Source organism: Bufo gargarizans, chromosome 3, assembly GCF_014858855.1.
Source record: "Bufo gargarizans isolate SCDJY-AF-19 chromosome 3, ASM1485885v1, whole genome shotgun sequence".
Lineage (NCBI taxonomy): Eukaryota > Metazoa > Chordata > Amphibia > Anura > Bufonidae > Bufo > Bufo gargarizans.
In genome coordinates, this window is record NC_058082.1 from 573,549,020 (window position 1) to 573,572,569 (window position 23,550).

Below are 23,550 nucleotides of genomic sequence, written 5' to 3' on the forward strand. Positions count from 1 at the left end.
CTTTCTTAGTCATGTCAGTTAAGGGTTTCACCACTGTCGAATAGTTCTGAATACATTTTCGGTAATAGTTGGTGAACCCCAAAAACTGCATAAGAGCCTTCAGATTTTCGGGTCGATCCCAGTCCGATATAGCACAGACTTTCTCTGGATCCATTCGAAAACCTGAAGATGACAGCAGGTAGCCCAAGAAAGGCACATTATGTACAGCAAAACACACTCTAATTTTGCGTACAATTTATTATCTCTTAGGATCTGTAACACCTGTCTAACGTGATCCTGATGAGTCTCCACGTCTGGAGAATAAATTTGTATGTCATCCAAATACACAACAACAAACCTTCCCACCAGGTGATGAAAGATGTAATTAACAAAATGCTGGAAAACTGCAGGAGCATTGGTCAACCCAAAAGACATGAACAGGTTCTCAAATTGACCCTCTGGGGTATTAAAAGCCGTCTTCCATTCATCCCCTTCCTTGATCCTGACCAGATTATATGCCCCCCTTAAGTCCAATTTGGAGACCACCTTGGAATCAACAATCTGGTTAAACAAATCAGGAATCAAAAGAAGGGGGTAAGGATCATGGACAGTAATCCGATTGAGGTCACGGAAATCCAGACATGACCTAAGAGTTACGCCCTTTATTTAACAAAGAAAAACCCTGCATCCACTGGAGATTTGGAAGGTCTTATGTGTCCTTTAGCCAAACTCTTGTTAATATACTCTCTCATGGACGTTCTTACGGTTCCAGATAGGTTATACAACCTAGATTTGGGCAGCTTAGCTCCGGGAATAAGGTTGATAGGACAATCATATTCCCAATGCGGAGGTAAATCCTGACATCCACTTTCAGAAAATACATTGGCAAAATCAGATATAAAAGAGGGTAATGGTTTAGTAGTTAATGTTGAACGATTACTTAGTCGCACACTGTTGTTAATGTGCTGTATGGATTTCTAGGAGTCGGATTCCCACCCCATCAAACAGTGTTAAGAGAAACTGCAGAAATATCACAATTGGTCATTGTTTAATGAATATTGCGTGCTTTATTGAATCTGCGGCTGATATTAGTGACGTTTTGGCCTAATTTGGCCTTTATCAAACTATAACAGAATAAAGAAAATAACATAAGTGATTTGATATGCCAAAAACATATTGGCAGTGGTCAGCGTAATATTCGGACAACTTCACTAATACCAGCCGCAGATTCTATAAAGCACACATTTTTCATTAAGCAATGACCAATCGTGATATTTCTGGAGTTTCTCTTAACACTATTTTAGTAGTTAAAGCAGAAAAAGATGTAGTCAGACAATTGTCAATGCAATAATCACCCCAAACCAGAATCTGTCTAGCTTGCCAATCAATGGTTGGATTGTGCTTGCTTAACCATGGTAAACCCAAAACCAATGGAGCAGGGAGACCCTCCAACACAAAACACAAGATGAATGTCACCCACTTTTAATCAGATGTCATGCACCATCTGAGATAAACACTTCTGAGTTAGAGGTGCCGCATCAATAGCAAAAATGGAAATGTTTTTCTCTAATGCACTTGGAGACAACCCGTGCATACGGACAAACTGAGCATCAATTAGGTTCACCCCTGCCCCACTGTTTGTAAACGCCTCAATCCCCATAGTTTTGAACTCTAGCACCACCTCGGCAGTCAGGAGAAATCGTGTACTACCAGTCAAAGACAAATGCACATTCTCTGACTCTCCTCTCACTCCTCCAAGAGTCAGATGGGAAATAGACGTCCCTATTTTATTTTATTTTTTTATGCTGAATGCATAGACATACATCGTTAAAATGTCCCTTTTGTCCCCAGAAAAAACACTCCCTTCCTATGACTAATACGCTTAAAAGCAGATACAGGAGTAGCTCCCCCTAATTGCATGGGTTCGTCCCCAGACACAAACCCAGGAGTATCTTCACCCAAAGAGGAAGACGATACGTTATGTGATAGTACGTCCCGAGAGTTGGGGCCCCTAGATCTCTCTTTCAGGCATCTATCAGTGTGTACTGCAAGAGACATAGCGTCTTTCAGAGATTCAGGATTCTCATGAAAGGCCAAAGCATCTTTCAGCCTCTCTGATAATCCCTGACAAAACAGACTACGAAGAGCCGGATCGTTCCACTCAGTATCCGTAGCCCACCTCCTAAACTCAGAGCAATAGATCTCAGCAGAACCCTCTCCCTGATGAAGGCCAGGGAGGTCCGATCCGGGTCATAAAGATGAGACCCAGAGCTTTGAAAAATTCATCCAACGACCGGAAAGACTGCGATCCGGTCAGCAGAGAAAAAGCCCATGACTGAGTGTCCCCTTTAAGCAACTAAATACAATTTGCACTCCTCCCGAAACAAAATGAAATGATCACTTCCCCCAGAGAATCTGTCCGGGAGGGCAAATTTAGGCTCGAGACAGGCCTGGTAACCACCACCACCACTAGGACCAGCAGCCTGTGGTCTCTGGATCATGCGGTCAGCTACCTCCAAAGACAGCCCCTGCAGCTGTCCGGCCAGTGCAGCAATAGGATCCATGGCTGTACTGAAACAAGCAAAAAAAAAAATGACGGTTTTGGTGGTTTATAATGTCACGTTCGGATGTGGGAGGGGAACACCACACCGAACATAGGTGGGAAAGGGGTAAGGGAATAAGGCCTGGAAACTAGAGAAAGGAGATGGACACCTCCTAGTAAAACCCTAATCAAAGTCCTGACTAACTACCAGTATGAACAGACCCCAGAGGTAGGTGAGTTCATACACAGGAATACCTAGTGTCCTAACTCACCCTATAGGACCCTGGTACTAATGTCAGGACTGAAACAACCTGTTCCCCCAAAAGGAAGGACAAACAGGAGTCTCCCTCAGGCCTTAATACAAATGACAGGGAAATACAACACACAAAATAACCCAAACAAAATACAAAAGGTAAAGAAAATACCTAACTTCAATTGGCTATGGCAGCACCAGGAACTCAGTCGAGATCCACGCACCAGCTATCCACAACTGAAACAGAAGCTATAAACCGCATAGCATAGTGGGAGAAACAACAATAAATAGAGGTTAAATGACCATAATAGCCACTCCTGGGGAAAGAAGTTTTGGCAAGCACCAGAAACAACACAGATGTCATTTGATCCAAACAGCATACATGTCAGATCAAACCACGCGTTGCCAGTCTCTCAAATCTCCTGCTACCTGTCACAGGAACGTTTGTGACACCTATCTTGGGGAACGCTATTCTGCTTTTGCAACTCAAGGAGGGTGTTTTGCAGTGTAAAAATGGCTGAAGTGCATGCACAGTTTACTGGCCATTTTCAGAATGTCTTGCAGTTGGGTGGAAGACTTTAGGAACCGCTTTACAACCTGATTAAAGATGTGTGCCATGACGCAGCGCTGACACAATGTTCTTCCCGTTATTGGTGACCATGGTTCCAATTTTCAGTTGGTGAGGAGAGAGCCAGGATTCGATTTCCTCTTGAAGGACAGGGAGCAGTTCCTCCCCGGTGTGACTCAGATCGCCCAGGCAAACCAGGTGCAGAAGACAGTGACAACGCCATGCTCTGCATAGGTGGTATGCTGGAGGAGCACTCCGAATTGTATCTGCAGTGGAGGCTGAGGACAAGGTTGAGGATGAGGAGGCAGAGGAGGTAAGTAATGTCTGTATTTAAACCAAAAAGCATTTTAAAGTTTTCCGTAAGCAGTGAGTGGTCACATGATGCCAAAGACAGGTGGCTGAATGCATAAAAGATATAACTTTCAATGTAGTTTCCAAATAAGAAGAGAAAGTTTAATTATGAGATCTTCCCAAGACCCTTAATCAAGGCCATCCTATATCCCAAAGCAATAAATATTGTGCAAATATAGACACTGTCTGTATATAACTCGGCATTCCTGGAGTGCGCACGATGATATTACAATGCCCTTGTCAGCCATTGCAACAGTCAAGCGCTCATTGTAATTCTCTTACAAATGTTTTTAATTATAGCAGAGCCGCACATGTTCCCTCTATTACAGTCTTAGGGCGAGGCTGCAGCTGCTGCACGTGAGATTTTCATTCTAATTTCTCTCAAGGTTATTATGAGCCAAACTTTATCTGAAAATCTGTGTTATGAATATTATGAGCCAAACTTTATCAAAAATCTCTGTTATAAATTATGTTACACTAAACAATGCCATCAGATGTTTTATACAAATGTAAAACTACTTTTAGCAGGTTTTCTATCATAAGTTATTTGTGGTGTATCTGCAAGATGTAGCACAGATTTCTGATAGGTGCATATTATATCTCTGGGTTACAGGGCTGAATATAACCTATTATATAGGCAGTGTTAGGTTTGTATAGGCCAGCGAGCTATTCAATAAAATGTATCGGTATTAGCGCCACCTGCTCTTTGTTATTTTCCTTATTTTTTTGTCCACCTCACTGAGCTGGTCGCACACTCTTAGTTGAAATCTACAACTGCCACTGGCCATATGTTCTGTTAGAAGCTGTGGCAGTTACAGTGAGAGAGCGGCAGCAGAAAGGACACACCCATTGAGCAACCAGGCTGACGATAGTCTAGAAGAGCAATTGCAGCAGTGAATGTGGAGATCTCTGGGCCCATATATGATACAGGGCTGGTTTAAGCTCTGTTAGAAAGCTATTGTGATGTACTATATGATGTCTGATTTTCATGTTTTATCATCATGGCATCTTTCATGGCATAACCCCTTTAAAGGGTTTTCTGATCTTTACTATTGTGTGAAATTGGCTTTACTGCTGGTGATTTATCACTTACTAATATATACTGTTTGTGGACAGTCTGTGCGATGTCTCATACTCACATGTGGTTGTCTCCCCATTCTTAAAGTGTGATGTCACACATCACATAACTCTTCGCTATCTGCAAGCTGCACTGCTCCCTGGGTCTCCGCTTCTATCTTTGTCTCTGGAGGTGGTGCATTTCAGATGCTTGGAAACAGATCATGCAGTGTCTAGTGAGCAACAGAATAGCCGAGCATTGACTCTGAGTGTACACAGAGAGTAATTACAGCACTGGTTTACACCTTTTTTTTTTATACATGAGAATGCAGCCAGCTTTAAGCAAGCCCTGGCAGCCTAAAAACAACTGTACTGCATAAAGCTATTTTTCAAATATTAAAGATGGACCCTCCATCTTTGAGAAATCTGTGGACGGTCACTGCACAGAAGTACTTCAGAAGAAGCTAATCCTATTCTGCCCTTTGGGATCCCTTCCAGGGGGACAACAGTACCACAGATACTCTCAATAATCTCGATATTGTTTCTTCTTCTGCCATAGCCATTGTATATGCTAGGGCAGCGTAAAAGCCCACCCATTAGTGCTGGGACATCACCGGGCTCACTGCTAGGCGGATGCCCCTGCCTAGCTTTATCCTTGGAGAGCCCAATATGTCACTGGATCTTCCAAAAAAGCCTTTGTCCTGCGCGATTCAGTGCAGGGCAAAGGAGAACATCGGAGCATGAAATGCTCTGATGCTCATGTCAGAGGGGCTGCCTGGGTGAAAGCTCTAAACTCGGACAACCCCTTTAAAGAGATGACTTTGCTTATGCAGTTCTAGTCTACTCCATAAAACAGACAAGTGCACTGCAAGATATAGAAAACATCCGCCTATTGTCTCTGGTTCAGAGGTCAGTGGAAAATGACTGATATTTCAATATTATTTTTTTTCATAGACTTCACATGAAAACACATAAAATGTTATTGTACTTTATCACACTTTTATTTCAGGCACAAATGTTTAAAGAATTGCTATTCAGGCATCTTGAGCACAGTCTTATAATGAGGTATGCAAGAGAAACACAGATGCAGGGAATTTCAAAAAGAGAATAACAAATATAACACATTTCATTTTTCTCATTTGCCTTTAAAGACAGAATATACTCAAGGACTGATTCAGGATCCCTGTACACAGATGAAAATTATATTGTGCCCTAGCATGGTTTGGGAATTCACAGAATGACTAAAAGAGTATGCCATCCATTAAAACAAGATGTATTTTTGGATAAAATAAGTGTATGATGGCTCACATCAGGTGTTGCACAGAACAATATAACAATATAAACTGATTGTAAAAAGAGAATAATTTTATTTTTAAAATAGTTTACATCATAAAAATAGATAAACAATATGGAGGCCTCCTTTGGTTATATATAGTAAATATCAATGCACTTGATGTTAGTGCTAGGAAACCAGATATCTAAAGTACTGAAAGTGCTGAGTATAAAATGAGTGTACTGGGGTATTTTGTGCACTGAGTGTACAATAGATATTGGTTCAGTACTGGTATATAAGTGCGTCAATTGCTGACTATACAGAGGTGTAGAGTACAGTGGCGCACAATAGGTATTAATTCAGTACTGTATATATAGGTGCGTCAGCTACTAATTACATCAAAAATGTATCAGTGTGCCCAATGCTGAATACATAAAGTGCCAGATATTCACTCAATACATGTAGGTGCTGCATTCAAGCTGGGTACAAGCTGCGTGCATAAAATCGAGTGTAAGCTGAATACAAACTGATTACACCAGAGTTGAATGCAAGCTGTAACGGATCTCCTAGCACCCCGACCGGGTACCTCCGTTAATGGATGCTCCCAGTGCCTCCCGGGGACTCCAAGCACTCCGCTCGACACCAATACCACCACAGGAACTAGGAACAGGAACAGCTCTTACAAGAGCTAGGAGTAATAGCCAGGGGAGTATACACGTATAGCAATCCCCACACACATGAGACGAGGCTCTATGTTGAATGTAAAAACAGCAACTCTTTATTGAGGGCTACCCGTCCGTATTTATGCAGGTCCCCATCTGGTGGACACACTCCTAGGGGACCAGAAGGAAGACTGTGACACAGGACAGATATGCAGCAATTCAGGATACACAGACACAATACATCCCCACAATGCATCATGGTTTCCTCCTCTCTGCCCCGGAGACACCCGAGGAGCAATTCAATTATCTCTCAGGACAAAGGGAAATCGCCAATACACATGTCGGGACAACAGGACAGAAATCACCATTTAAACATACTGTCACGGAATGTGTACAGGTAACAAGGCAAAACAACATGCATAAATGACTCGCTGGATCCAACAGCTAAGGAACAAAAGGGAGACCCCTGTAGAAGACCTGGCACTTTCCCTGGCTGCTTAGCCTATGCATAGATCCGAATGGTGGAGGTATGCATATCCACGTACCTTGACTATATAACCCCTGAGCACCCTACAATAGTGAGGGGACACGACCACCGGCTCCCTACACCAGACACGGAGGGAGTCAGGGTCACCTGGGAATCCAGCAAACAGAAAATAACAGATAACAGTATAACACTTAACTTTGTAGAGGAGAGGAGAACCAGATGGGCATGCACACACACTCCAGGAAGAAATATAAGCCGCCCAGAAAAGCCTTCTGGGGAAGAATTTAAAGGGAAGCAATTAGTCCAACACATGACAGCTGAGAGAGGCTAAGGAGAGGAGGAGCTGAATACCACAACACAGAAACTCAAAGAGGAGGTTCTGAAAGGCCTCTGTCAGAGCTTCTCAGCTGTCTGGTTGTGACAGTACCCCTCCCTCTACGAGTGGACTCCGGACACTCAGAACCCACCTTCTCAGGATGGGACCTATGGAAAGCCCTGATGAGACGAGAGGCTTTAATGTCCGTCACTGGGACCCACATCCTCTCCTCAGGACCATACCCCTCCCAGTGAACAAGGTACTGAAGAGAACCGCGGACAAGACGAGAATCCACAATCCCAGAGACCTGAAATTCAAGATTCCCATCAACCATAATCGGAGGAGGAGGCAAAGGCGAGGGTACAATGGGTTGAACATAAGGTTTCAATAAGGACTTATGAAAAACATTATGGATCTTCCAAGTCTGAGGAAGATCAAGACGGTATGCAACAGGATTGATGACAGACAGGATTTTGTAAGGCCCAATAAACCTAGGACCCAACTTCCAGGAGGGAACCTTCAATTTGATATTCTTGGTAGACAACCACACCAGATCACCAACATTCAGGTCCGGACCAAGCACACGTCTCTTATCAGCCACACGCTTATATCTCTCACTCATGCTCTTTAGATTATCTTGAATATTTTGCCAAATAGATGACAAAGACGAGGAGAATCTGTCCTCATCAGGTAAACCAGAAGACCCCTCTCCCGAGAAAGTCCCAAACTGTGGATGAAACCCATATGCACCAAAAAATGGTGACTCATCAGAGGACTCCTGACGACGGTTATTTAAAGCAAACTCAGCAAGGGACAAAAAAGAACACCAATCCTCTTGATTCTCCGCCACAAAACAACGCAGATATGTCTCCAGATTCTGATTGACGCGCTCTGTCTGACCATTCGACTGCGGGTGGAAAGCAGAAGAGAATGACAACCGAACCCCCAAGCGAGAACAGAAAGCCTTCCAGAATCTGGAAACAAACTGCAGTGCCCCTATCAGAGACTATGTCTGAAGGAATACCGTGCAATTTGACAATGTGATCAACAAATGCCTGCGCCAGCGTCTTAGCATTGGGCAAACCAGGAAAAGGGATGAAATGCACCATTTTGCTAAAACGGTCCACCACCACCAGAATCACAGTCTTCCCCGAGGAACGAGGCAGGTCCGTTATGAAGTCCATGGACAGATGTGTCCAAGGACGGGAAGGAATGGGTAAGGGAAGGAGAGGACCTGATGGCCGTGAATGAGGGACTTTGGCACGAGCGCAAGTCTCGCAGGCTGCCACAAAACCCTCAACCGACTTACGAAGTGCAGGCCACCAGAATCTCCGAGCGATGAGATCCAGTGTGGCTCTTACCCCCGGGTGCCCAGCAAGGACCGTATCGTGGTGTTCTTTAAAAATCTTGTGTCTTAAAGCGAGAGGCACAAACAACCTCCCAGGAGGACAAAGATCAGGAGCCTCTGACTGGGCTGCCTGCACCTCTGCCTCCAATTCAGGAAAAAGAGCAGAGACCACCACACCTTCAGCCAAAATGGGACCCGGATCTTCAAAATTCCCGCCTCCCGGAAAACAACGTGACAGGGCATCTGCCTTCACATTCTTAACTCCAGGGCGGAACGTGACAACAAAATTAAACCTAGAAAAGAACAACGACCATCTGGCCTGTCTCGGGTTCAGACGCTTGGCTGACTCCAAGTAGGCCAGATTTTTATGGTCAGTAAATACTGTAATAGGGTGTCTGGCTCCCTCTAGCCAATGGCGCCATTCCTCAAAAGCCAACTTGATTGAACTATGCCCTTTAATGATTTCTGAGAAAGTGGAGCGGAATCGATAGCAAAAACAGGAATATCCTTTCTCAAAGCGCACACCTGGAAACCATGAGTTATCGCAAATTTATTATCAATGAGATTGACCGCTGCTCCACTATCCACAAAAATCTCACAAAAAAGGTTCTTGCTCTCTAGCGCCACCCTAGCCGGCAGGACAAAACGGAACTACAAGCAAACGGAAAACCTTCAATTTCCGCCTCAACCCTGCCAATAGTAACAGACGGAACATTTTTCAAAGATTTTTTCCTCTTTGTTTCTTTATTATACCCAGAGAACTGCCTGAATCTCCTAGAGGGACAAATATTTGCCAAATGATTAATACCTCCACAACAAAAACAAACCGTCCCATGCGGGCTGAATCTTCTATTGTCAGAAGCAATCAACCCCAGCTGCATGGGCTCCTACTCAGAAGGGGCTGACAGCGACTGAGACCCCTGCGCACAGAATGGGACCGCTGCACAGTCCTGGGACCGAGTATGACAGGAAGGAGAGATCTCTCCTCTCTCTCTAAGACGCCTGTCAATACGAACGGCCTGAGACATAGCAGAGTCCAAAGAAATAGGCCTTTCATGAAAGGCAAATGCATCTTTCAATCCCTCTGAAAGACCATGGCAAAATTGACTTCGGAGTGCAGCATCATTCCAACCAGTATCAGCTGCCCATCTCCGAAATTCTGAGCAGTATATTTCTGCGGATTGTTTACCCTGGCATAAGAGACGTAGTCTAGACTCCGCCAGAGCAATACGATCCGGATCATCATATATCTGACCCAGGGCTAAAAAGAATTCATCCACTGAACGGAGAGGCCGTGCCCCCTCCGGCAGCGAAAAGGCCCAGGACTGAGCGTTACCTCTGAGCAGCGATATAATGATCCCCACCCTCCGTTCCTCATCTCCAGAGGAAAGGGGAAGAAGGCGAAAATGGAGTTTGCAAGCCTCTCTAAAACGCACAAAATTCTCACTACCCCCGGAGAACGTATCCGGGAGCGAGATCTTAGGCTCAGAACAAGCTCCATGAACGCAAGCTAAACCGGTCACTTGAAGCTGAGAAAAAGTCTTACGGAGGTCAGCTACCTCCAATGAAAGACCCTGGAGGCGTTCAGCCAAAAGTGAAACCAGATCCATGCTTAAGACGGTTTTGGCGGCTTATAATGTCACGGAATGTGTACAGGTAACAAGGCAAAACAACATGCATAAATGACTCGCTGGATCCAACAGCTAAGGAACAAAAGGGAGACCCCTGTAGAAGACCTGGCACTTTCCCTGGCTGCTTAGCCTATGCATAGATCCGAATGGTGGAGGTATGCATATCCACGTACCTTGACTATATAACCCCTGAGCACCCTACAATAGTGAGGGGACACGACCACCGGCTCCCTACACCAGACACGGAGGGAGTCAGGGTCACCTGGGATCCAGCAAACAGAAAATAACAGATAACAGTATAACACTTAACTTTGTAGAGGAGAGGAGAACCAGATGGGCATGCACACACACTCCAGGAAGAAATATAAGCCGCCCAGAAAAGCCTTCTGGGGAAGAATTTAAAGGGAAGCAATTAGTCCAACACATGACAGCTGAGAGAGGCTAAGGAGAGGAGGAGCTGAATACCACAACACAGAAACTCAAAGAGGAGGTTCTGAAAGGCCTCTGTCAGAGCTTCTCAGCTGTCTGGTTGTGACACATACAATGTCACAACCCTTACAGTAAACACAGACATTTAACATATTCCCAGATAGCTCAAGCCTGAGTGCATATTATTAGGTGAATGGCACTCAGACTACACAAATACAATAAAATTTGCTATCTGGGTACCCTCACATAACATAAAATACAATTCCAAAGACAGATTTAAGCTGTGCGGCCGGTCTGTCTTCTCCTTTGAAATTAGTATGGGCCATAATCCTGAGGCAAGAGGCTGTCAACCAGGCCCCTCCAAAACCCAGTGGCGAGGTTATTTTCGACACACAAGCTATATGCAAACTGTTATCTAAACACTTTATGAATGGTTACTCCACCGCCCGCTCTGCCTGTTACCGGAGCTTGAGTGTAAGGTAGTAAACAGGATAGCTCATCTGTAAAGTTAAAGTTAATCGAGGTTAAGGATTACTGTTTAGATATGTATACTGCTGTGATCGGCGGAGCACGGTGTATTGGGGGACACTGTTATGGGGGGAAATCTGTGGATGACACATGTAGCATAAGATGCTATATAGTGTCATCCACAGATCCATCCATAGCATAGTCATCCACAGATCTTTCCCATAACAGTGTCATCCACAGATCCCCCTCCCCATAACAGTGTCATCCAAAGATCCCCCCTCCCCATAACAATGTCATCCAAAGATCCCCCTCCCCATAACAGTGCCATCCAAAGATCCCCATAACAGTGTCATCCACAGATCCCCTCCACAACAGTGTCATCTACAGATCCCCCATAATAGTGTCACCCACAGACCACCAGTAGTTCAAAACCCACTAAAAGCACACCTTTTGGTTCAAATTTTTTTTTCTTATTTTCCAGAATGATTACTTAGAACCAGATGGGCTCTTGAAATCGTTCTGGAGGCTCCATGGGCACATGTTCGGCCCCTGGCCAATGCAAAATACCCAAGGCATACAGAGTCCCCCACTATTTCCTCCACCCAGGGATTATTATGGTCCACCTATGCGGCCATATGGGCCCCAGTTTCAGGGGGATGTTTCCTATGCCCAGCATGTCCCCTCCTCCTCACAAGCTGGGCCATCCCAGTACTCAGGCCCCCGTCCCAACAGTCCCAAATAACCTACCCTGGGCCTCAGTATCCGTTGCCCCCCTCGCCATCTGGGCATTATGGAAATTTATAAACTTTTTATTTTATATTTTTTTTATTTTCTGTTATTACCAGAAAAAGAATAGTCGAGTTGACTATTTTTATGTTAATAAAGATATTATTTTTTATTTTCCTGATTTTTATAGTTAGTTCTTTTATTATATACACCGCATAATGATCTTCATGTTGCACCAACACATATACGATATTAAAATAATTGTACATTTATAGTAAACATTAATATGACTCCAATCCAATTACTAATTTAACTTTTTCCCTCTATCACTTACATACCTTAATATTTGTGTGGTTTTCACCAATATCAAATAAATAAAAAACGGTATTACAAATAAATACCTTTATTATACATATATACATGTTAGAAATAATATAATCTCCTTTACACACACGATAGTCAAAACATTACATTTGAAGTGTAAACGCCATGGCACATGTAATGAGATTTTAAATTATATGAGAATGAGGCCAAATAAAACTTTACTAATGATGATGGGAAAACATTCATACATTTTAGGCTACATTTGCCACCTGTAATGAATAAGGTATTAGTACATATTTCACATACCGTGTGGAAAACAATCATATGTAAGTAAAATATGTAATCTCGCAACCCATGTCAAGGGTCCTCATTATTTTGTCCCTAACTAAAAACTACAAAAACGAACTAAAAATAACCATCCAGGTAAAACAAAAATACTGGCAAACACAAACTTCCGTGAGTAGAGTAATACTGCTGAAAAGGGAATGAACCGACAGGGGACATAAAATATTCTGAAAATAAATCCCTCACTCTCAGTCCAGCAGATCCAGATCTTCTAAGTTGTAAAGTGTCTCTTCCTGATGGCGGACTGTAGACTTGGGCGTCTTCATCAGGTGTCGACTCATAGGTGCGTATGTACAGTGCAAAATTTGCCAGAGGTATGAATAATTATGGGCAGCACTGTAGTTGTGCAGCACTACACACACCTTGATGACCACATTGACATTTTCTGAGGCCAGCTGGATGGGTGAAAACCATTTATTAGAAAAAATCCCAAAGGCACACTCCACAAACCTTCTGACCCTACTTAACTGATACAGTAATTAAAAGTGCACCTCTTTGCATCCAAACCTCGTCTAGGAAAGGGACGCATGAGGTGGGTAGAAAGAGCAAAACCTTCATCCCCTACAACCACCTAACATGCTGGTGGGCCAGAAGAACCAGGAAGGTTTGATGGCTGTGGTACGTCCAGTTGGTTGGACTGAAGCCAGCGACCCATTCTGGAAGCCCTGAAGATGCAAGCATCTGCAGAACTTCCACAGGACCCAATATCTACAATTATAACCCTGTAGTTTGTTTCAGACAAGGCCAACAAAACTACAGAGAAAAACTGCTTATAATTATAGTAGTGGGACCCTGAGTTTGGTGGCTTCTTAGCCCGTATTTGTAGTTGGTCAGCTAAGACCTGTCCTAGGGTGCTAATATAGCGTATATGTTTATACAGCTAAACCTGTCAATAACCTTAAAGGGGTATTCCCATCTTGCTAGTTCATCTTCACCTGAAGCCAGCTATGCTGTTCACATCCTGGTTTCCTGTTGCTAAGGCTGGGCGGGCTTAGGCAGTTTGAGTGAAGGCTGGCCAGACCTCATTATGACGTCACACTGAGAACTGAATTCTTACGTGCTGGCTCATGTGGAGAGAATGAGTCATCAGCCTGCAGTGTCTGTGAGGCCCCTCCCCCTGCTGGGGAATCATCACTCAGACAGCCATGTGAAGTGAGCTCAGTGTACAGTAACATGTCGCTGTCCTGCAAAGTTTTCCATACAAAACCTGCATATAGACCGGATCACTAGTGAGCAGACACAATCTCTATGGCCTTTTTTCCTCTCCATAGAGTTTTACAGCAGATCTTCTAAACACGAGACCCTGATCCAGTCCACAGCCCCTCTCCAGGTGGGCAGATCAGGCAGTAGGGAGGATCCTGTCAGCATCACGTGCAGGGATCTTCCAGAGCAAAACAGAAAACATGCGGGGAGCGGCGCTGCTCACTCACAGGGGAGTTGTAGGAGAAGGTGCACTCCGTCTTGTAGACCCTGTCCCCTGACTTGGGCACCCTGATGGTGGGCATGTAAGGCACAAGCAGCTCTCCCAGGTCTGCAGCCATCTTTACATTCCTGCTGCTCCGAGACAATGCTGCGGCTCTGCAGCCGGAGGGCAGGACAGATGATACTATTTTAATCCAATGGCAGATCTCAGCAGCCTCGGGCACTGCCACTGCCGGGAGGCCAGGCCCGGCTATTTATATCGGGGAACTTGGTGACGGTGACCGGCCATGTGTCTGCTTCTGGGGGGGAACATGGTGGCTGTGACCAGTAACCCCTTCCTACCCAGCACACTCACTGCCCTCAGGTATAGCGGGAGTGCAACCACGAAAATGGGTTTTCCTAATGAAAATCAGGAGGATATATTGTGATATCGTTGGTGGATTTGGTGGTGAATGTAAAAATTATACTCACCTCTTATGAACTTGTGTCCCGGTCCTCCGATCCTTCTCACTCTCAACTTCCTTGTCTGAACTGTTCGGGCGGCCGCGCATGCGCTGATCTATATTCTTTTGTGCTGCTTTTACTATGGAACCGCACATGCGTGGCTATATTTTAGACGCGGCTTAAAGGAATATGGATCAACGGATGCGCGGCTGCCTGGTGCCATGCGCGTTCACACTTTTAATAAGAGGCCGGCCACTTGATTGCCGGAGTTCTTCTGCGCAAGCGCGGCATATGGATGCAGCAGGTGAGAGGTGGCTGTATCCATGGGAAACGCACATAAACAATGACGTAGAAGACATCTAATTTATGGAAGAACTGTAGGAATTTTTTTATGAAGTATATATAGAAAAATGTTCAGTGGGAGAATTTTTTTTTAATAAACTATAAACAATAAGATGGCAATATCCCTTTAATACAGTTCCTATGTTTGTGTGTTAAAGACAAAAGCAGAGTTATTTACAGTGACTTCATGTTTGGATGTCATATAACTGTTATATATATTGTGTTTATATATATTGTGTTCACAGAAGCAGAAAAGTTAATATGCCTTTAAGATTCATTATATAATGTAAGGTAAGCTCAATGACACAGCAGAAACAACAGAAAGCATAGATTTAAACTGTTGTTGCTGGGCAGGAGTCTTGACCAATCTTAACTAGCCTCACACAGCCCAGGAGTTTTGACCAATTGCAGCCAGCCTCACACACAGCTTGTGTGAGAAATTCTCTTAGCAGGAGCTGCTGGAATCATTTTTCACCAGAGGGAGAAGCTGAACAGACATTCACTCCACTAGGAGCTGTGTTTTATAGAAGCAGAGAGGCCAAAATAGGTATTTAAAACAGTTATATAATGTTCATATTGTTAATATAGTGATTTGAACTGTATACTGAACCAGTTGCATGCGTTTGTTCACAGTTCCACCAATTGCAAATACCATACAATTGCAAACTACAAATTCAATCAAATGCATACAAATGCGAACTGTTAATACAAAATCATAATTAATTGTATAGAGCAAACTGCAAACCAAGTAGAGCAAGTGAACTATTGGTTAACCTCAGATATACCTCTCAGGGAGATCATAAAGTGCTTAAATAACTTAAAGTCAGAGTACAGATACTGAAGAGATAAATATATCCACCATTTTATGCTGAATGACAAGATTGAACAGTTGAACCACCATCTTATGCATGCTACCATTTTATGAATCTTTATGCAACACATGTTTTGTACATGGACTATCTGCTGCGGAGGCGGCAGCAGGGCCGTCTTTAATATTGATTGGACCCTGGGCAAAAATTTACTTGGGCCCCCTGGATCCCGCCTTCCTACACCTTAGTATGCAATCACGGCCTCCACCACAACACACACACAAAAAATCCACACATCTGGTAGAGTACAGTGAATGACTGTAAAAACTTCCCGTTCTGAAGACTCCAGCAGCTCAGGATCAGTGCTCTGGGCAGCTGGGCTCAGGCTGGAAGTGGGCACCGCTCTGCAGGAAGGAGACCATGGCTCGGCTCACCCTAGTTTTACAGTGCACCCCAGCACCCCACAGTATGCAGTATAGCACCCTATAGTATACAGCACCACACAGTATGCAGTACCCCACAGTATATAGTAGAGCAGTATAGCACCCCACAGTATAGCACCTCACCGTATACAGCACCCCAAACTACACACGATACAGCCCCCCACACTATACAGTACAGCAGTATAGCACCCCACACTATACAGTACCCCACAGTATATAGTAGCGCAGTATAGCAGCCCACAGTATAGCACCTCACCGTATACAGCACCCCAAACTATACACGATACAGCCCCCCACACTATACAGTACAGCAGTATAGAACTCCACACTATACAGCACCCACAGTATACAGTATACAGACCCCCCACAGTATACAGTACAGCAGTATAGCACTCCACAATATACAGCCCCCCACACTATACAGGCCCCCCCACAGTATACAGGCCCCCCCACAGTATACAGGCCCCCCCAGTATACAGGCCCCCCACAGCATACAGGCCCACCACAGTATACAGCCCCCCACAGTATACAGACCCCCACACAGTATACAGCACCCCACTATACAGTAGTTTACAGTATATTAACATAACATGCCCCTGTCACCTGTTTCTGATGTAATCTTCACACAAAAAAGCTCCACAGTTAACTTCTGCAACACTCCTGGTAGGACCTGTGATGACCTCATAGCCATGTGACCAGTAATTGCTAGGTTACTGGTCACATGGTGATGATGTCATTAAGGTCCTAGATCACATTCACAGCTCTAACACAGTACGATGCCGGGACTCACCCCCTGTGAAGCTGACAGCCTGACACCCGGGGCAGTGGCTAGCAGGGCTCAAGAGGCAGCTGCCTTGGGCCCCCCAGGGCAGCTGCCCCTTTTGCCCCTTGGTAAAGACGGCCCTGGGCGGCAGTGTTATATATGAAGAAAAGTTGAAGTTAATAAAGAGGTTATTTCAAGCATTTGGTGTGGTCTTTAAACCTACTGCTTCCATAAAATGGCACTTGAGGAATTACAAATTAATAGCCAGTCTGGTTAGACTAAAAAGTCAGAGATATCTAAATTCTTCTAATGCCATAGTGCCAAAGGCACTTCACAGTGCTGCGCCTGCCACAGTATGTGCTTCCTGTCAAGGGCACCAATACAATTTGGGAATTGAGCCCTCTCCAGGAAGCCCTGGGCTATATCAAGCTACTGCTGCCTGGTTGGATGTGGCAGCACTGAAGCCTTCAGTCTCAACCAAATGGTGGCACATGTAGCCCGTACCACGCCAGCAATTGTGGAGGTCTGATTCTAAATTAAAAATGTAACGAAGAAAAATAATTTTCCACTGCCAGATATCTGAAATGAAAAAAATAAATAAAAATTAACACACAAAATTGCATAAATTAAAAAATCAACTACATTACTTTACATTATTTAATGGCAATGTGTCCTTTCAAGTTGAAATTAAAATAGGCCATACTCCAAGATTGGGACTCAATACTTTATATTGATAGATACTTTAAAGAAAGGAATAGCATTTAGCTAAATCGACTTCAACACCATTACCATATACACACAGGTAACGTATCCTCATCATTACAGCCAGGATTAGAATAATTAACCTTGCTGAACTTGAATCTGATGTGACTAATCAATGACTTGGTAGTACAACAAGTTACTTTAGACAAAGTGGCTGGCCCAAAAGCACACACAATTAATGAATAACAAGCCGCGCGTTCGCGGCGGGCCCCATTCACTTTAATGGCAGGTAAACCTGAAAAACCTGCAGCCAGCAAACACTTACTTGAAGTACACAAATAGTCCCACAACATGGACAGTAATATACAAGATCTTTGGCAAAAATTCCCACAAAGAAATATGTATTTTAATCAGGGGCCATTTTTATGCGACTTAAAAATAAACTCTAAAAAATTTGCCCTGTTGTAGCCTAGAAATTTTTTTTTTTAGGCCACAGGAGTACGGGCCCCAAATATTAGGCATTCACCTGACAGAAAAGAGCTTGTGATTATGTGTCTGGAGGTACATTAGGCAGTCACTGGCCAAAAATGTTACTGTTGGCCAGTACAGGCCCCAAAAATTAGGCATTTACTTGACAGAAAAGAACTTGTGATGATGTGGCTGGAGGTACATTAGGCGGTCACTGGATAAAAATAAAACTGTCAGCCAGTACAGACGCCAAAAAATTGGCATTCACCTGACAGAAAAGAACTTCATTAGGCGGTCACTGGATAAAGATAGAACTGTAGGCCATTGTAGTAAAAGCCCCAAAAATTTGGCATTCATCGGACAGGAAAGAACCTTCTGTGGCTGAAGGTACATTAGGCGGTCACTGGATACAAATGTTACTGTAGGCCACTGGAGTAGAGGCCCCAAAAATGAGGCATTCACCTGACACAGAAGAACTTGTGATCCTGTGGCTGGAGGTACATTAGGCGGTCACTTGATAAAAATTGCACGGTAGGCCACTGGAGTAGAGGCCCCAAAAATTAGGCATTCACCTGACAGAAAAGGCTTTTTATTCTGCTGTATATACATAAGACAAGGACCATTCTTTGTTCTGGGTGGTGGCGGATATGTGTGGACTGGCATGAGGAAATTTAATTACACGTGGTCGTCACAGGTGTTGAATTCCTCCGATATACATGCCTCATTCATTTTTAGAAATGTGAGGTAGGCTACACTGTCGTTAGGTAGGTGAGTGCGCTTATCGGTCACGATTCCCTCTGCTGCGCTGAACATCCTTTCGGACAGGACACTCGACGAGGGGCAAGCCAAAAGTTCCATGGCAAATTGTGCCAGCTCTGGCCACAGGTCAAGCCTGCACACCCAGTAGTCCAGGGGTTCCTCGCTTCTCAGAGCGTCCACATCGGGCGTTAACCCGGTGTAGTCGGACACCTGTTGGTCTAGGCGTTCCCTGAGGCTGGATCTGGAGGGCGGCTGTTGATGGGTAGGCTGCAAGAATGATCTCATATCCGTAGTGACCAACACATCTTCAAACCGCCCTCTTCTTGCAGGCACGGTAGGATTGGTACCCGTACCTGTTTCGCTGTGGGTGGAAATTCCTCTGCCAGCACCCGCAACAGCAGAATGCAGCATCTCTCGCAGCAAGGCCTGGAAATGCTGCATTCTGACAGCCATCTGTGATGGTGGTCACAGGTCCGCCATTTTGTGTTTGCATCGGGAATCTAAGTATGTTGCCACCCAGTACTGGTCCTTGCCCTTTATGATTTTTATACGGGGGTCCCTCTGCAGACACTGGAGCATGATGGCCCCCATTTGTTACTAAATTGGAAGTGGTGGAGCGCCCTGGCTCCTGCTCATCACCCAGGAGAATGTCGTCCTTGGTCAACTCCCCCCAGCCACTGACAACAACATGGATCCCATGGTTGAAGTCCCCCTCAAAGCCTGCTCTTCTTGCTCCTCCTCCTCCCCCAGCCACCATCCTCCCCTGACTCCTCTTCAGACTCCTAATGACTTGTCTCAGATGGAGTATTCCCCCTGGGTATTCATTCAGCATTACGACTTCCTCATCTTCCTGCTCCTCGATGGTTGGATCAATGACACAACTCAATGCACACTCCATAAAAGAAGGCGTAAGGTACGATGTCACTGATGGCGCTCTGGCTGCGACTGACCAGTTTGGTGATCTCATCAAACGGCTGCAGAAGTCTGCATGCGTCGCCCATGAGCAGCCACTGGCACGGTGAAAAGAATTCAAGTTCCCCAGAACCTATCCTGCTGCAGAGTTCGTACAGGTAGTCGTTAAAGGGTTTCTACCACTTAGGTGTCACATATTTGGCTGTCAGACACTAGCGATCCGCTAGTGTCTGCTCTGGCCAACCATTCTAATACAATTGCTTTTGGGGCGGTGGTTTGGCTAAAAAAACTACTTTTATTAATATGCTAATGAGCCTCTAGGTGCTATGGGGGCGTCATTAGCACCTAGAGGCTCCGTCTACCTTTAGAAACTGCCGCCCCCAGCGCGTCCCTCCAGCCCGCCCATCTCCTCCTGAATGCGATCCTCGTATGTATTCTGCGCATGCGCAGTGAATGTCTGATCGCTTCCTTGCTCAGACATCTCCACTGCGCCTGCGCGATGACGCCATAGTGCTCCGAGGACAGGCGCAGTGGAGATGTCTGAGCGGGGAAGCTGTCAGACATTTCCTGCGCATGCGCAGAATACATACGAGGATCGCATTCAGGAGGAGATGGGCGGGCTGGAGGGACGCGCTGGGGGCGGCAGTTTCTAAAGGTAGACGGAGCCTCTAGGTGCTAATGACGCCCCCATAGCACCTAGAGGCTCATTAGCATATTAATAAAAGTAGTTTTTTTAGCCAAACCACCGCCCCAAAAGCAATTGTATTAGAATGGTTGGCCAGAGCAGACACTAGCGGATCGCTAGTGTCTGACAGCCAAATATGTGACGCCTAAGTGGTAGAAACCCTTTAAAGGCTTGTTGCTGCTTGAGCAGCCTATCAAGCCTATACAAAGTGGAGTTCCAGCGCTTCGGGCTGTCACAAACCAGACGTCTGATGGGCAAGTGGTGTTGCCACTGAACATCACCAAGGCGAGTCATGGCCGTGTAAGATCTTCTAAAATGGCGTGAGATTTTCTTGGCCTGTGGCAACACGTCCTGGACTCCGGAGTATTTGCCAACGAATCGCTGGATGACTAAGTTCAGGATGTGTGCCATGCACAGCACATGTGTCATTTTGCCCTGTTTTAGCACGCTCAGCAGATTGTCACCCACCACTTTACCAACTGTCAAATTGAACGGGGTTAGCAACTGATCGGCCTGTGACCGCAGAGCTGAAAGCAGTGCAGGACCGGTGTGGTTCTTGGCTTCTAGGCACAACATCCGCAGCACAGCATGGCAACGCCTCACCTAGGACGTCGAATAGGTTCTGGGGAGCTTGGGGGACGCAGCGGAAGAGGCGGTAGCAGTAGAAAAGGAAGAGTCAGCCGAGGAGGAAAGGGAGGATGAAGTATGAGGGGGAGAAGAGGCATGCAATCCGTGGCTGTAACACTAAATCCACACGGGAGCCACAGGTTACATGTTTGACAGCCGTCAGAAGGTTCACCCATTGGGCAGTAAAAGTTATGTACCTTCCGTGCCCGTGTTTGCTAGACGACGTGTCTGTGGTGAGATATATCTTGGCACCGACACTGTCTGCCAGAGATACATTCACTTGCCACTGAACGTTGCCATATAGCTCTGGGATGCCCTTCTGGGAGAAATATTTTCTTTCCGGGGAACTTCCATTGCGGTGTGCTATGGCCACAAATTTTCTAAAGGCCTCCGAGTCCACCAGTTTATATGGCAGTAGTTGGTGGGCTAGCAGTTCCGACAAGCCAGTGGTCAGCCATTGGGCAAGAGGGTTATCCGGCTTCATCATCTTTTTGCGCTCAAATATTTGGGCCACGAAAGCCTGCCTTAAGCCAGATGAACGCGACGATGGCATGGTGGAAGATGGAGTGGAAGATAAATGGAATTAGAGAGGAGAAGAGGCAGGACATGGAGCGCTGGAAGTGAGGCTTTGTGGGTTCTGATGGCGTTGCTCCCACTAGGCTCGTTGATGGGAGGCCTGGTGCCTTCTTAAGGCAGTTGTCCCTAGGTGAGTGTTGGGCTCACCGCGACTTATGCGTTGACAGCACAGGCTGCAGATGGCAATATTATAGTCAGCAGCTGACACGTTAAAAAATACCCACACTGAGGATCCATGTGCCAGCGTCCTGGAAGCGCCAGAAGTGACCGTGTATGGTGGATGGCTAGCTCCAGATACATTTGCTGTCTGCTTTTTGCCTCCTGTGCCCTGTGAGCTGTGCCTGGTTCTCTTCCTTCTCCTCCCTGCTCCGTCTCTCCCTCTCAACTCCCCTTCTCTTCCTCTCTTGTGGGCACCCACGTGACGTCCATCGACACGTCATCATCCTCACCACCACTGACATTTGAGATCTCGGAGTAGGCAGGAACAGCGAGCTGATCCCGGGTACTGTCATCAGACCGCTGGGTGGTGGCCGTTGCTACCTCAGTAAGGTCTGGGAATGGATGAGAAAATAATTCCTCTGACTCGTGTGAAGGGGCTGTGGTGGTCGTTGTGGATTTTGGGGGTGCACACAGCTAAGAGGGAGGAGGATGCAGATACAGAACATGAGGAGGGTGCAGAAGCGGAAGGGTGAGTGAGCCACTTAATCAACTCTGGTGTGTCCTTTGAAGTAATCGCACGCACCTTCTCCAACTTCCCACTTAGGCTCCGGCCTAGTGCACCTGCTCGACACCTACCACCCCTGCGGAATGGCCTGCCTCTTCCTCTGCCTGTCATTTTCAAAATGACCCTGTGCCTTAGTCCCTAGAGAAGAGCAGTATTTGTGGAAGCAGGTATATTGCAGGCCTCAATCATTATTTGGTGGAAGCAGGCACATCTAACCCCTTAATCAGTCTTTTGTGGAAGCAGGTATAACACAACCCTCAATCAGTTTTTGGGGGGGGCAACTGGTATATTACACCCGTTGCAATTAGATGTTCCAATAGCGTTTGTTCTTCTATATATGTAGCTGCGGTATCACAGCAGAACCGCACACAACTGCTGCACAGTACAAATGCACTATAATATACTTTCTATGTTAGAAAGTATATTATAAGTATATCACACCTATCGATAGCACACCTATACCAGTCCTTAAAAGGACTTTTGTGGCCCTATTAGCCAGCGTTTGGTGTCCCTCAAAGTCTGTTCCTGCTCCACAAAGCAACCTCTCCCTACACTGACAAAATACAGAATGTAAAATGGCGCGAACCAACAGTCTGGCGAAGCGCAGGGCCATCACTATTTACTACTATTAAGTACTTAGACATAAAACAGGTAAAGTTATGAAGACACAGGCCATAGACAAAATTGCTATGTATTGGCAAACAGTGGGTCATTCAGGTATGAGTATGATAATATATAGTCTTACCTTAAAGTAATAATAAGACGTTCTTTAGGTGACACACTCCTAGAAAGTCAAGGCAGGCCTCAACTCCCCCAACAGCCGATCAAACATAGCCAGTCAGTGGATGATACAGTGAAAGTGGACATCCTGCAAATGGAAATCCAATCACCAAACACACACACACGTCAAACGACCAAAACAAATGAAGCTGTCCAAAAAAAACAAAGAATGCTGGGGGTATTTATATTTGTTTGCAGTAACAGGTGAATGTAGAGGATGGATCAGTTTTTTATCACGCGCCTGAAAAACACATGCAATACACATGTCATCTGCGCGGGAAAAACGCAATAACACGATGCAAGGGTTACATAACAACATAAATTAATATAATGCTT